The sequence below is a fragment of the Balearica regulorum genome, chromosome 8 (assembly GCF_011004875.1).
Source record: "Balearica regulorum gibbericeps isolate bBalReg1 chromosome 8, bBalReg1.pri, whole genome shotgun sequence".
NCBI classification, from domain to species: domain Eukaryota; kingdom Metazoa; phylum Chordata; class Aves; order Gruiformes; family Gruidae; genus Balearica; species Balearica regulorum.
In genome coordinates, this window is record NC_046191.1 from 26,896,441 (window position 1) to 26,909,536 (window position 13,096).

Consider the following 13,096-nt stretch of genomic DNA (forward strand, 5'->3'; position numbering starts at 1 on the left):
GAAAACAGGCTTCACTGGTTCCAGTGTTCTCACCACAACTTCTTAAAAAAGATGCAGTCGCAAATGCCATAGCTGGATTTTCAGTTGTCAGTCTAAGGAGGAGACATCTTTGAATGGAAAGGGGGATTGTGTACCACACTTGGTCAGGGTGGGCAATTCAGGAGTGGCAAGGAGGAGAATACAGCAGGCTGACTCAGGCATGTGTTAATAGGTGGGCATGTTGGCAGACACTTTCCGTGCAAGTTAACACCTTTCTGGTTTTTTTGAGACTGCCCTTAAAGCCTGCAGTTGTGGAAATATCACATCTATACATAGACAAAGAGTACTATGTATAGAACCAGAGTGCTGTCTCCATTCTCCTCCCACAAGTCAGACAAACCAAAAAAAGCACACAAAGCCATAAAGTCCACCTCCAGGCTGAGCAGCATTTAGCCTGCTGTGGGTAGAGACAAGGGGTTGACATCAGCAGGACCTCAAAAACCAAAATACCCCAAATCAACAAAAAAGGCAAGAGGGTTGAATGGGAAGTGGGGACAAAGGGTATGGCTTTTTAAAAAAAAAAAAAAAAAAGTCAGCAACAACTTACTATAGAAGAACTGAAACTGCTGCTTTTACAGCAGAACCCACACCAGTCAGACAGACACCCCTTAGTCACGAGATAAGCAGCATCTGGAGTGAGGGACACTTGAGATATGTGTCCCATGCTCTGCATGCACCTCCATACATCCCAACTTGGCTTGTAAATCACTGGTTATTTTCAAGACAGAGAGGAAATGTTGTGGTGATGAAGAAAATAATTTTTTTAAAATTTTTTTTCCTCTTTCCCCTCCAACCTTGTCCTGAGAAAATGCCATGACAATCCTTCTGAAATATATATTTTTCTTTAGAAAAGTTGGAGGTTCACTCAGAATTTTCCCATCAAAAAGCTTTTGTTGAAAAATCCTGGCCAGATTTAATCACTTGAAATATAGAGACAGAGATTTGCAGGCTATTCATTTGTATATTGATTTCAAGATCTGAACTTGAAAGGATCCTGCATACAAAGCTGACGAATGAGGTACAAATAAGTTGACAGCAAAAATGTTCACTGTTAGAGGTGCATCTGATGAAAGCCTCCTCCAGCTTTGTGTCTCTGCCACCATTCTATGCTCCATTTTGCAAATGGTTTGTGTATGGCAGTTTGCAGCTTCCTTGTCCAGTGCACTGGGGCATTATTTAGCCTGTATTGAAGAGGGAAAAAAAAAAAGCACAAGGAAGTATATAAGGGCTGTATCAGAGTTTGAAGACACTTACTGAGCCTTCACAGTTTTCAGTTCCAGTTCTATGTATACAAGTGAATACATAGAACTTTGTGATCGTACCCTTACCATTAATCCTATAACTGCAGGAGCAGAAATGAAGGAAATGGAGTTTTCACCTATCTTCCTGCATAAATCTAAACTGATTTCCAAGATGATTTCAGAAGAAATCTGTATTTCTGCTGCATTTCATTATGTTGCTGTTCTCCTTAGGCAGTCACCCCCATGCTTTCTTGTAATGTTCCTTCTCTTCCTCAGATGACTTCTCAGCGATGCACTTTCTGCTCGCTCGCTGTGAGATGAGCACGCATTTAAATACTTTCTGAACTGGCCTTCCTTCTTGAGGAGACAACATGTGACATGGTCTATTACAAGTATACAGCATAAAATGAGAAATGGGAGCTTAGTGTGCTAAGGTTAAAGAAACTGTTTAAGAAACTTTCCTTTAATTAGCCCGATCCATCTTCCCTTTCTGCTTCTTCTCTTGTAATGAGTTACGACTTATTTAATATAACATTAAGGCATGGGCTTATAGCTACCATAAATGATGGATATTTGCAAAGATTATTTGACATGTTACAATCAACATTGCCTTATAGAGTATGCATGAGAAAGTTTGGAAATCAGATGTCCCAGGTAGATAAGTGCCTACTTAGTGGAAAAATGTTCTACTATAGTAACAGGCTGTGACACTTGCTGGTAACGCAGTAGTGTGCACTTTTAAAGGGTAGCTTTTAAAAATTAGGAAAATAGTAAAAAGTATGTATCTGATTATTGTATCAGGAGAAAGTGGTTTTGCTCGTCTAAACACCAGGAAGACACTTTTTGTGATCTTTTTTTAATCTGAGCGTGAGGTAGAGAGGTAATGCGGGCATTTGGGTAGAGAGCTTGGAACGTGTGACAGGGAAGTATCTAAGCAGAGTGTGTTCTTGAGAGGGTGCAAGAGCCTTTGTTTACATTTTCTATTGCTTTATATTTTAGCCTTGTGCTTTCTCTTCAGCTTGACCCAAACATCTGATCTTTTGGCACTGTCATATTTTGTTGCCAACCTTAATCAATAGGTGTAATACACAATCCCGATGCTTTTTCCCTTTGGGGTTTGGCTGGAAACTAGAAAGCTAAGGAGAACTAGACCTCACAGAGCCAAAAGCCCTTGCTTCAAAATGGCTCATTCATGCCTAATTTCCATGCCAGTTTTTAATCTTTTTTTACACTAAACTGATGCTTGTAGTTTGTGAACAGAACAGGAGCACATATGAGTTCAAGCTGGAATGTGGCAAGCTGCTTCGAAGTGGAAGCGTTAATTTGAAGAAACCCAGAGCTTCCTTGTACACACAATAAACAACCTGTTAACTACCATTTTCAAACAAGAGAAGTTCTCCTTCCTGCTCTGTGTTTTCAAATCAGTCAAAGCTGTAAGAGATAAATTTGTACCTTAACTTCAATACCCTGAGATGGACCTAAACCAAAGCACAAAGTCTAAACAGATGGTACATCTTGTTTAAGAGCAGAAACCTCATTTCCTGCAGTGATGTGGAAAGGAGAAAGAAGATGGCTGTGAGAGCAGCAGACCAAAAGGTCCTTGAAACAGTACTGTTTGTTATACTCTGGTGTCCCTAAAAAGATTAAAAACCAGAAGAGTACAGAGGGGCTAATGAGCTACTGGCCTAGCCAGGTCCCCTAAAATAAATGCTTTTCCACTCTGATGTCTCTAGTCCGCTTCGCAGTATCCGGATTTCTGTGTTTTTCTTTCCAAAAGCTCACCTTTACCATGGCAGCTCAGTTACATGCCTGTTTGCTTTCCAGAGTGTTCTATGCCTTACTCTAATCCTCACATCATGAGGGCAGAAGCTGCTGTCTTCCCTGCGTCTCCTCTCCGTACCTCTTATTGCCTTGCTTCTCTTTGCAGATCTGTGAGACAACAGGCACAACCTGGGCTCCTCCATGGCTGTTAGTTCCCTCTATGTGTTGCTGACGCCGGCCTGCTCTCAGCAGTCACCTCAGCTTGCACAGAGAGGGATGCAGTTAGAGGAGCTGTCAGTCAGTCCTACCTGACAGACCTTCCTGGTGGCTTCTCCCATTGCTGTGCCTCAAAAGCAGTTTGGGTTTGTTTCTGGAGCCCACAGTTGGAAACTCTGGCAGGTTTCCAGGCAGGAAGTCCCCTTGTTTGTGTCTCTTTGCTTCCCAGCTTTGGTGGTAGTTGAGTACATGTGTAACTTCAGATTGAGAAGATTCAACAGGTGAGTTCTTATGTATATATAAAGTGATTTTCTAATAGCATTGGAACACTGATATCCATCTTCCACTGAAATACGTTTGAAATTTACTTCAAATATTCTGTAACACAGAGACCCATAAATTCATAAAGTGTTCTAACTGCTAGGAGGATGCAGATGGTTCTGAATGTAGGTCACAACTCTAATCAGACCAAATACTAGTTGTTTTTACTTAATTTTTAAGTCATCCACAGTCTTAATGCCAACAGTGCTATCTAAGAAGCTGCCACAAGGTGGTACCACAGTGTTTTGTAAGATGTTGAAATCGCTGTATCAAAACAACTATTTTCTTAATCCAGGTGTAATGTAAAATAGATGTGGATACAAAACATGCCTTTATTTTAAGATAATGCCCCTTAGTGCTGCAGAAGTACTCTCTGCAGAACTCTGAATTGCTCCTATAAATGCATGAGCAGTTGGGTATGTCTGTCTGCCAACACTGATACAACAGCATGCTGACATTTGCAATGGACTTTCCTGCCATATTTACTCAAGGTAGATTGCTTAGGTGCTGGAAGTTAAGCACACTAAATATTTTCCTAAATTAGTCCCTAAATAAGCAAACTAATCTTGATGTCTGTCTTGATTTTTCACCTTTCTTCTCCCATGTGTTAGCCACATGTTCTTTGGTGAGGACGGTTGTGCCTAAATTATAAAGATGTTTCCCTGAAAATGCCAGGATGCATAGGAGTCAAGGGAACAAGAAACCTGGGCAGTTCTGCTGTATGGGAATTGAGTACCAGCTTTGTGTTCAGTGTCTGCTGTAGTGGTGGAGTCAGTGTCCGGCTGAAGTGAATTACAGGCAAAAAAGAATTATTTAGTGGTGAAGCCCATCTGCTGTGCCAGTGAGGATTGCTTCTCTGGTCCATCATCTATTTATTATTCCAGTGAGTATCCAGTCTCATGGGAATTCTGTCCTTTCCCCCAGGATGAGCAAGGAAAAATTCCTAATAAAGCCTCAATCTGTATTGTGTAGCTGTAATCCCGTCACCCTGGTTCCTTGAATTGCACTCCATGTCTTCGGGTTTTATGCTACTTTAACACTTATAGTTCACATCTCCTTGACTGAGACACTGTATTTATGCTCATCTCTTTAATGTTTCTTTATAAATCAAATTTCTGTTGCCCTAATTTCCTTGTCACTGAATTCCTGCCGATTTACTAATATCTTTTGGGTAAATGAGGCGCCTCTAATTTCAAAATGGTGATGTATGAAAATTTTGGAGAGGAACAGTTCTCTGCCCTGTGAATACTAATAGTATTTTGAAAAATAAATGAGCCGTAAATCGTTCAAGACGTGTATTGAATTCTAGGGCTGCGTTTGGACCTGTGCATTCAGACCCGTATGTGCTGCTTTCAGTCCTTGAAGAAAAGCTCAGAGGACCGGGTTGTCCTTAATGCAAGGCCATGCCCCCAGAATTTGATTTCTGTACTCCCCATTCTAGCCAAAGCCTAAAGGGGCATTGTATAAACATTATCTATTGGATCAGATCTTTGAAAGGTGTTTTTGATAAGAGTTAATACATACATCTGAATAAACAAGGTGCACAATGTCCTTCAACAATATTGCTAGATATCACCTGCCCAATGGCCTGCATTTCAAGCTCTCGTCCCTTAAATACAATAGATTAACATTTATGAAGCTGAAACTCATTACATTTTTTCTGTCATTATTCTGCTGCCTCTGTGCAGTTTCTCTGCAATTACATTGTTCTATCTCCCTTTTTAATGTCTGCAGATTTCATTTGCATATGAATTTCCCTCACTTTTGTATAATTGAAGAATTTAGAGGAGATCTCTAATGGGCTGTAATTCCTTTTGTCATTTCTCCTTTTTTCATGTGGAATGCCAACAAAAGATCAATTCCTGGGATAATTTAAAAATATGTGATTAACATAAAAATGAATAATACCACCTAAATAATATTGAAATTTATTACAAAAATTAAGACGAGATACACCTTTCTTAAAAAATAAAGCCAGATAATTTTGTGGCATACACTGCAATGCTTCCGTAAGCCCTTTGGTAAGCAACGACTCATAGGGATTGTCTGATGGACTTCAATTACCAATGCATAAAAACCTGTTTTCACAGAGGACAGTAAAGTATGAATTCATATTTCTGACCATTCTAAAAAGAAACAAAACAAACAAAACCTCTCTTTAAGAAGGAAACAAGAGGTTTTATTTCCATAATTATTAAATCCATAGATACAGTTGACCTGAAACTGCATTTTTAGGGGATAAAGTACTTAATGGTGGTAACCATTCTTTTTTATTAATTCACTTCACAGAAACCTGTGGAGATTTTTAGGGGACCAGATGAACATTTTTTTAAAAAAACTGGAATCCTCTGTTTGTGTCCCCCTTTCCCATTCCTCCAATTCTAATTTCAGTTCAGAATGCAGACTTACTACCTAGTCATGCATAGCAAAAAAGATGTTAGTCCTAATAAAAATGTTAGAAAAACCTTGGAGAGTTACCATTAAAAAATGACTGCAACCAGCAAGCATATTTTTAAAATATCCAATTTTCCTATTTTAAAAGTTATGCAAAAATGCAATTTCACTAAAAAACCCCCAGTGGATTCTTGGCAACAGAGTTCAGCTCCAATGTGGTCTGTCATTGTCACTGCAGAGAGATCTACATAGAGTGTGAAAATAACTGCAAAATGACATAAATATCAGAAAGTATGAAGTGTGATCCAAGTGCAGTTTATTCTAATAACTCCTGTCTCAGAATATAGAATTTCCAATACTGACTTGCAATCAACAGTGAAAGACATTTGAGACTGTAAAAGTTGTCAGTATTAATGAGTCTGTCGCGTCTGGAATATGTTGCACTTACCATTTGACATGAAAAGATATCATGTCACAAAAACCCCTTTTATGCTTTTTAACAAGCCACGGTTTTCATTTTATTCTCCTAAAAGGCTCGACCCTGGTTAGAAATTCAATAAACACAAGGGCTTTTCACTACTGCCATTTTATCTCGTTACAAAAGGCAAAATGATTGCATTTAGATCAAAATCCAGTCCGTTTGTTCTGGAAATTAAATTCAAATCAATTTGAAACTCTTCATATCATATAGTTGCTGATGGCGCTTCAAGAGAAGCGATAGCACTGTACAAATTTGAAAAGGACTCGAAGCAAGAGAAATCCCTTTTCGGTAAGAGCTTAGGCAAAAGGCAGAGTGCAGAACTTAGAAAAATATTAGCAATACAAGCAGTGGTGTCGTAGTGTCAGTCCGTGGCATTTTTTCCAATATCTCCTAGTTTATGTAGTGTCATTTTTACAGTGTCAGGAGCATTTCCGAGGTTTTCTGTTGTCAGCCCATTCAGCCTGAATTTGCCTATGCGTCTTCTCTATTGAATACAATGTTTTACATAACAAACTAGTTCAACCTTTCAAAGGAGCTTTCCGTGTTACATTATGTGAAGAGTGAGCTTTCTTCAGTTTGCGATATTTATACTTTACATTTTTACATTCTTACATTCTTTAGCTTTTATCTGTTTAGAAGCAAATGCCCCTTGAGCCCTGGATGTTGGGTATTTGCTTAGGTTAGTGGCAGAAATACCTATAACCAGATCAGAAAAACTATTAATAACATTCTTTCTCTGTGGTGGTAGGTTAAAGACTGGAGACTCTGTAGCCTGTAGTTAACGTAGTATAATTATTTATATTTCAAAGGGAGGAAAAAGGTAATACATTTTTAATAAGAGGGGGTTTTGCCACTGGAATTTGGTGAAGAATTAAAAGGTGAATACAGCGCAGCTCACCAAAGAAGCTTCAACCTAGGGAGGCTGAGTTGGGTAACGTCTCTGTATCCTGCCTTGCTATATTCCCCATCCTGTGCAGGCATGGTGATCTTGCTGCCAACGCAGATAAGAATTAAGTTTTTTATCCAAAATACTAAATCAAATATCGTTATGATTTCTTCTCTTCCTGGCTGCTTCTGTCTGCTAAAACATGATATTTAGAAGTCAGCATAGCACATTTGAAATTATTCAAGAAACATAAGTGTGTGTGTTTGGGGGGGGAGGGTGTTCTTTTTTTTTTTTTCCTGATTTATGACCCTTTAAGTTATAACCACTGTATTAGTTAAAAAATTGTTTCATTAGAGTTTTTACTAAGTCTATGCCTTTGTTTATCTTTCCAGGACTGTTATGCATAGTAGGGAAACTATTCATAGAACTCAAAATAACGTACATGCAAACCCAAATGGAAACAGATATGGATTGAGAGACAAATATAGGTCTACTCAATTTACATGCAAATAACTAAACCATGCAATGTGGAGGGGAAAAAAAACAAACCAAAACAACAAAAAACAAGGCAGTGTCTCATTTAGAACAGAGAAATGATAACATGGCAGCTAGAAACCATAGCAACAATATAAAAAAAATAAGGCAGGGAATAATTTGCTCTAGTACAGTCTCATTTTTCTCACTAAAGATCAAAGCATCCAGTGCCTCCTCCAAAATGTGTAAGAATACATTGAGTCTAATTTCCAAGTCTAATATTATAGAAGTTGAAAAGCTGGGAAAAAAATGAAAAAGAAACTTTTTCTGGGAGATGTTTTCTCTCTAAATGAACAGCTTAAGAATACTTAAAGTAGAGCTTTTAGTGATAATTTTAGTGTCACTTGTCAGTTCTTCAAAATACTTTGTTACTAAATGAGTATTTCAAATTGAGTTATTTCAAAATTACAATATCAAACAATTACAGTTCCCTAGGCAGTGCAGAGACAGCCTGTCATGCTGTATTTACTGAATGAAGGTGAATATGCATGGGGATCTCGTTTTCATTACTCAGTTTCATTTTTCCTTAACAAACATGGGTTGCTTCTCAAGCTACATGAGACCTTTAACCAGTGTCAACAAATGTGACAATGCCTCTTTTCAGGGTTTTTTTTCCTCTTGTTTTTCAGTATACTGAAAGGCAGAAAGTATGCTTCATTTTTCAGATCCATAATGTGCTTTTAACTGCTGTTCCACCAGCAATACAAAGTGTAATTGTTATTCAGAAATGAAGATGTAATACTGTTTTCATTAATTTAATCTACCTGCCCATTCTTTGCAGGAACCAAATTATATATGGTAGGTTTCCATTTCTTAGACATAGCAGTAAAGTCCAGATGTAGCAGGTAGTCTTCCCCAAAATTGAGGTAAAACCGAGCAATTTTTGGCCTCTAGTCTTCAGAACTTGTGGATATTTTACATTTCTAGTTCAGATAGTGGATTGTATTACCTTGCATCTGATCTAACACCCACATAGGCGAGAAGGGGCCCTTCCACTGGCTTATGTGCCTTCATTCACATGATTCCACACAAGCTGGAGCATCCCTAAAGATGTATGGTATAGAGGGAAGATAAAAATCAAAAATGTAATGAGCCAGCTCTGACGTGCGTATCTGGGGAAGTCATTAGACTGTTTTGTAGCTGCTACTTAGTGGAATAGTTTGACCACTCTGGTATCATTCATGTTTGGATAAATTGCAGGAATTGTTAAAGCTGTTACTGCCTCTTTCCATGATTGAATTTCATTTCGAAAGCAATATTCTCTAAAATAGCTGAACTGGGTCAAGAAGGGAATCTCCCATAGGCATCTCATCAAGAGGGAGATCCTGTACATAGCAAATTGGGCTAGTTGAAGAAGGGTGCTGTTGCCCCAGTGGCTGGAGAGAGCTGAGGGAGGAGAGGGGGAGAAGGTGGTGGTGTGCCACGGGGACAGGGCTCGGGTCTGACATCATTCAAAATGCCTTAGGAAAGCCCTGCACTGAAAACTGCTAATTGAAAATCCACTTTGACAACTCTGTAACCAGAGCGAATGTGAGACTTCCATATCTGGCTACCTGAGCAAAACTGTTAATCACTATAGGTTAATGGGTGCAGAGCTCTCAAATTGTGTAGGTTCTTAGCATGATGGTCGTCGTCTTTAGCAGCAGACGCTGCTTGAGGGATTCTGTATTCTGAACCATTTGGTTTGGATCAAGATCAAAAGGTTCTTGTGCAAAGCCTGTGATTATGTGTGTCTGGTCAAGTATGTTTTTGCATTATAGTGTTAGCAGAGAATTTTCTGACAAAATGGAAAATACGGAGTCTTCATCTCCAGCATTTACAGAAGCGTGCTGAATTTAGCAAACCTTTGATAAGACATAGGTAAGAGTCTCACAAAGTCCTGTCTGCCACTGGAAATACACCTGGCTACCTATAATTTGGGATCCTGTGCTTCAGAACAATTCTGTGTTGAGGACTAATTATGCACTTATTATATTTATGTATATGCTTATTATTTTTATATTTATATATTATATAAAATATTAAAACATCTTATATCTTATTTATTATTGTATTATAATGCCTTTAATTCTGGGACAGTCCTGTCATGATGTGAGCATGATGGATCTGATGGAATCTGTGAATCTAGATGCTGTTGGAGCTTTAGGATTGGCACTGCATGCAGAAATTGAGATTTTAAAATTTTTTTTTAAGAAATGTGGTGTCCACTTTGCATTTATATCTACCCTTCTATTTGGTAGGATATTTTTGTAAATCTACTTTTTTGGTCCTGAAAGAGATTGAGTCCTTTAAAAAAAATAATTCTCAGAATTGAGATTCTTGCCTGGCTTGGACTTGTAAACAGAGGGGGGAAAACCCAAATAGCCACTTTTTATTTTTCAGTGAAAGCAAGTGGGAGGCTTGGAGTGGAAACATGGTTTCTAATGCAACTTTTTACGAGTGCTTTCTATTCAACTACAACAGTAATTTCTTTCTCTTTTTATTATGAACTAGCAAAAAACCAAAACAAAACCCCACACAACAAAACCTCCCTAAAAATTCTACCATAACTTCTGTAAGATAATTATTGAATGTGTAATATTCAGTATTAACACCACTGTAATCTTCTTTTCCCATCATAACCCAGAGCTACTATTAGGATAAATAATTCAGATAATGTGTTAGTACATCATCACAGGAATAGGTGATGTACAAACTTATAAGAATAGTTGTGACTCCTTTCCACAAAATTTATATCCACATTTTTAAAAGTTTAGTGGCTTTGACAATGAAAATATTACTCTGATATTAAGTGGCTTTGCTCTGAAGCCTGAACATAGATCCTGCCTTCCTGGAGTGTCTGCATGCTCCCCAAATATTAAAGAGCATAAATATATTACATTTTGATGGAAGATGGAGGTAACTTCTTGATTTCATAACTGCTGAACGACAGGTTATACAATTAGGCCAAGCTCATGCTGGAAGTCCTTGGTAAAGCTCTGGGATTTTGCTAAAGTTCAGCCTAAATCTTCTAAATCACACTTCAGTGCCTGGCCTTTTCCTATGTCAAATTATCAGAGCATGGGTGCTAGGCTGTGACCTTTTTTTAGTGTCTTAGAAGTACAAAGCATCAGTTTTAGAGCTAGAAAATATAGAGAAATAAAGACTACTGGCTCCTATCTTTCACATCTGGGTGTTTTCAGGTGCTTTCTCAAATGGATCTTTAATCATGCTATAATAATAAGTTATGTTATAGAACTTTTCAGAAATTTGTTAAACTTGAAAATACTTCAATATGCCATAGATTCTTGTGTTTAATTGCATATGATACAGCCAGATGGTGCTCTGAGGGTTTTAAAAATTAATTGTGAATGTGCATCCAATTATCGTTGGATATATATGAATCTATAGCAATCATTTATTTAAACTTTGCAACATTTCATCTCATATTTAAGCATCTGAAACTAATTAATTAAAATGTTGAAAGGCTTGATCAACAACAAAAATTAATTAAATTGAAACACATAATTTTAATAAGGCGATTATGAAAGGATTAGTACTGTTACTTTACACTTAAGTCTGTGGTAACCCCTAAAAGTGCAATTACTCTAAATTTCTCTTAAAATATTCTAAATTAATTGAAAATGTGTTAAACCTGTTCATGATGCTTTATTATGTAATTATTAAAATGAATGTCAAATGCTAAAATGTTAAGAATAATCTACTCTTTTGACAATAATTATGCTGTTGATCATAGAGAATCAACCAGACATTATATGGATGTAATGCTTCCTACTATTGCTTTTATATAGTTATCAGAATAATAATATGCACTATTTTTATCAAGTTTGACTATTTTATGTATATTTTTAACTTCTCCTTATGCTGTGTTTTCAGAGAGTCAGGAATTAGAGATCCCTCGCAGCCATCTTTCTACCGCTTTCTAGTTCTGTTTGTGATGGGGTAAAGTCAGAAGTGTGCAAGTTTTAAAGGAGCACAGAGAGTTGTGAGATTTCATGATCACACATCTCTTTTCAAGGTACTTTTTTTATCCTTAGGTCCCAAACAATTGGTAGAGCAGAATTTTTTGGCTTTCTACTTGCCCTACTAAGAAAGGTGACGTGATCCAACTTCTTCCTACAAGTGGGAATTTTCTCTTCTGAAAATGAGAATTGGATTTGTAAGAAAAGAAAATGACTTGCTACATTTTTGAGTAAATTATGCAATTTCGGCAATCCTGATTGCTGTCTTTACTGTGACTTTAACCAGCAGAAATCCCCTGGTGCAGAAAGGATACCAAGGCCGCGCTGTAGGCGGAAGTTGCAATTTTCCACTGAAGTATCATTGCAGAATGAATGGTAGCGTTGGGACTGCAAAACAGCCCACATCCTCTTTGTAGCTCAGCCTCAGCGATCGTGTTCATTTCTCTGTTAACCACTAGTACTAGGGAAGAAAGAAAAGAAAAAGAAATGCGGACAGCAAGAGGAAAAACTAGGAGATAGAACAGATGGTGGGTATCAAAGAATAGGTATTTTACACCCACCCTACCTCCGTAAGTACGTAACTGAAGGCATCGCACTGGGGCTTTCAGACTACTTAATATTCTTAAGGTAGATTGGTAAAATAGAGAGGATCTTTTGCATAGAGGATGTGACAGTGTGTAGAAGGCATGAACAGAGTTCCCAACACAGAGCAATTCCTAGAGATTTAGAGCAGCCCAAAAAGAAAAGAAGCAGAAGGCCCAAATTCCTATCAAATGAAAGATTTTTCTTTTTTTTTTTTAGAAAAATCTTATTGCTGTCTCTTGTATGTAGAATTGTTTTCCATAGTGAAGATTCTTTCTGCCCCATATAGTTTAAAATATTTTTTCTTCAGTACTACACCACAGCTCCTTCCGTCACCTAAATATATGTTGTAAATCCTCCAATAGCAATGAACGAGATCGGTGTGTGCATTTGGAGACACCAGAAGATTGCACTAGAATCATATCATATCTGGCTCGTTTGAAAAATAACACCATGACTAAATTCTGATTTACATATTTACTCACCTAAACATGTTTCTCTGATGCCAACTTTTCTGCTTATCTGCATTTAATTGAAAAATGATGATAATTATTGACATTACTTCTTCATGAGTGCATGGGGACAGTATCATTGTTACACTTGGAAAAGCAAAGAAAAGGAATTATTAATTGAAAATGTACAAAGGAAGACTTATACAGGTTTTTTCCAAAATGCCTAC

General features: G+C 37.6%; 1 long non-coding RNA gene across 1 annotated transcript in view; it reads left to right on the forward strand.

Moving 5' to 3' along the window:
* The window catches only part of LOC142602784 (uncharacterized), an 84,899-nt gene that overhangs the window by 67,823 nt on the left and 3,980 nt on the right, over nt 1–13,096 (forward strand). Inside the window, exons 4-5 of the long non-coding RNA XR_012836578.1 lie at nt 11,750–11,891; nt 12,122–12,362. This is a non-coding gene — a long non-coding RNA (uncharacterized LOC142602784). The remainder of the gene's footprint in view (nt 1–11,749; nt 11,892–12,121; nt 12,363–13,096) is intronic.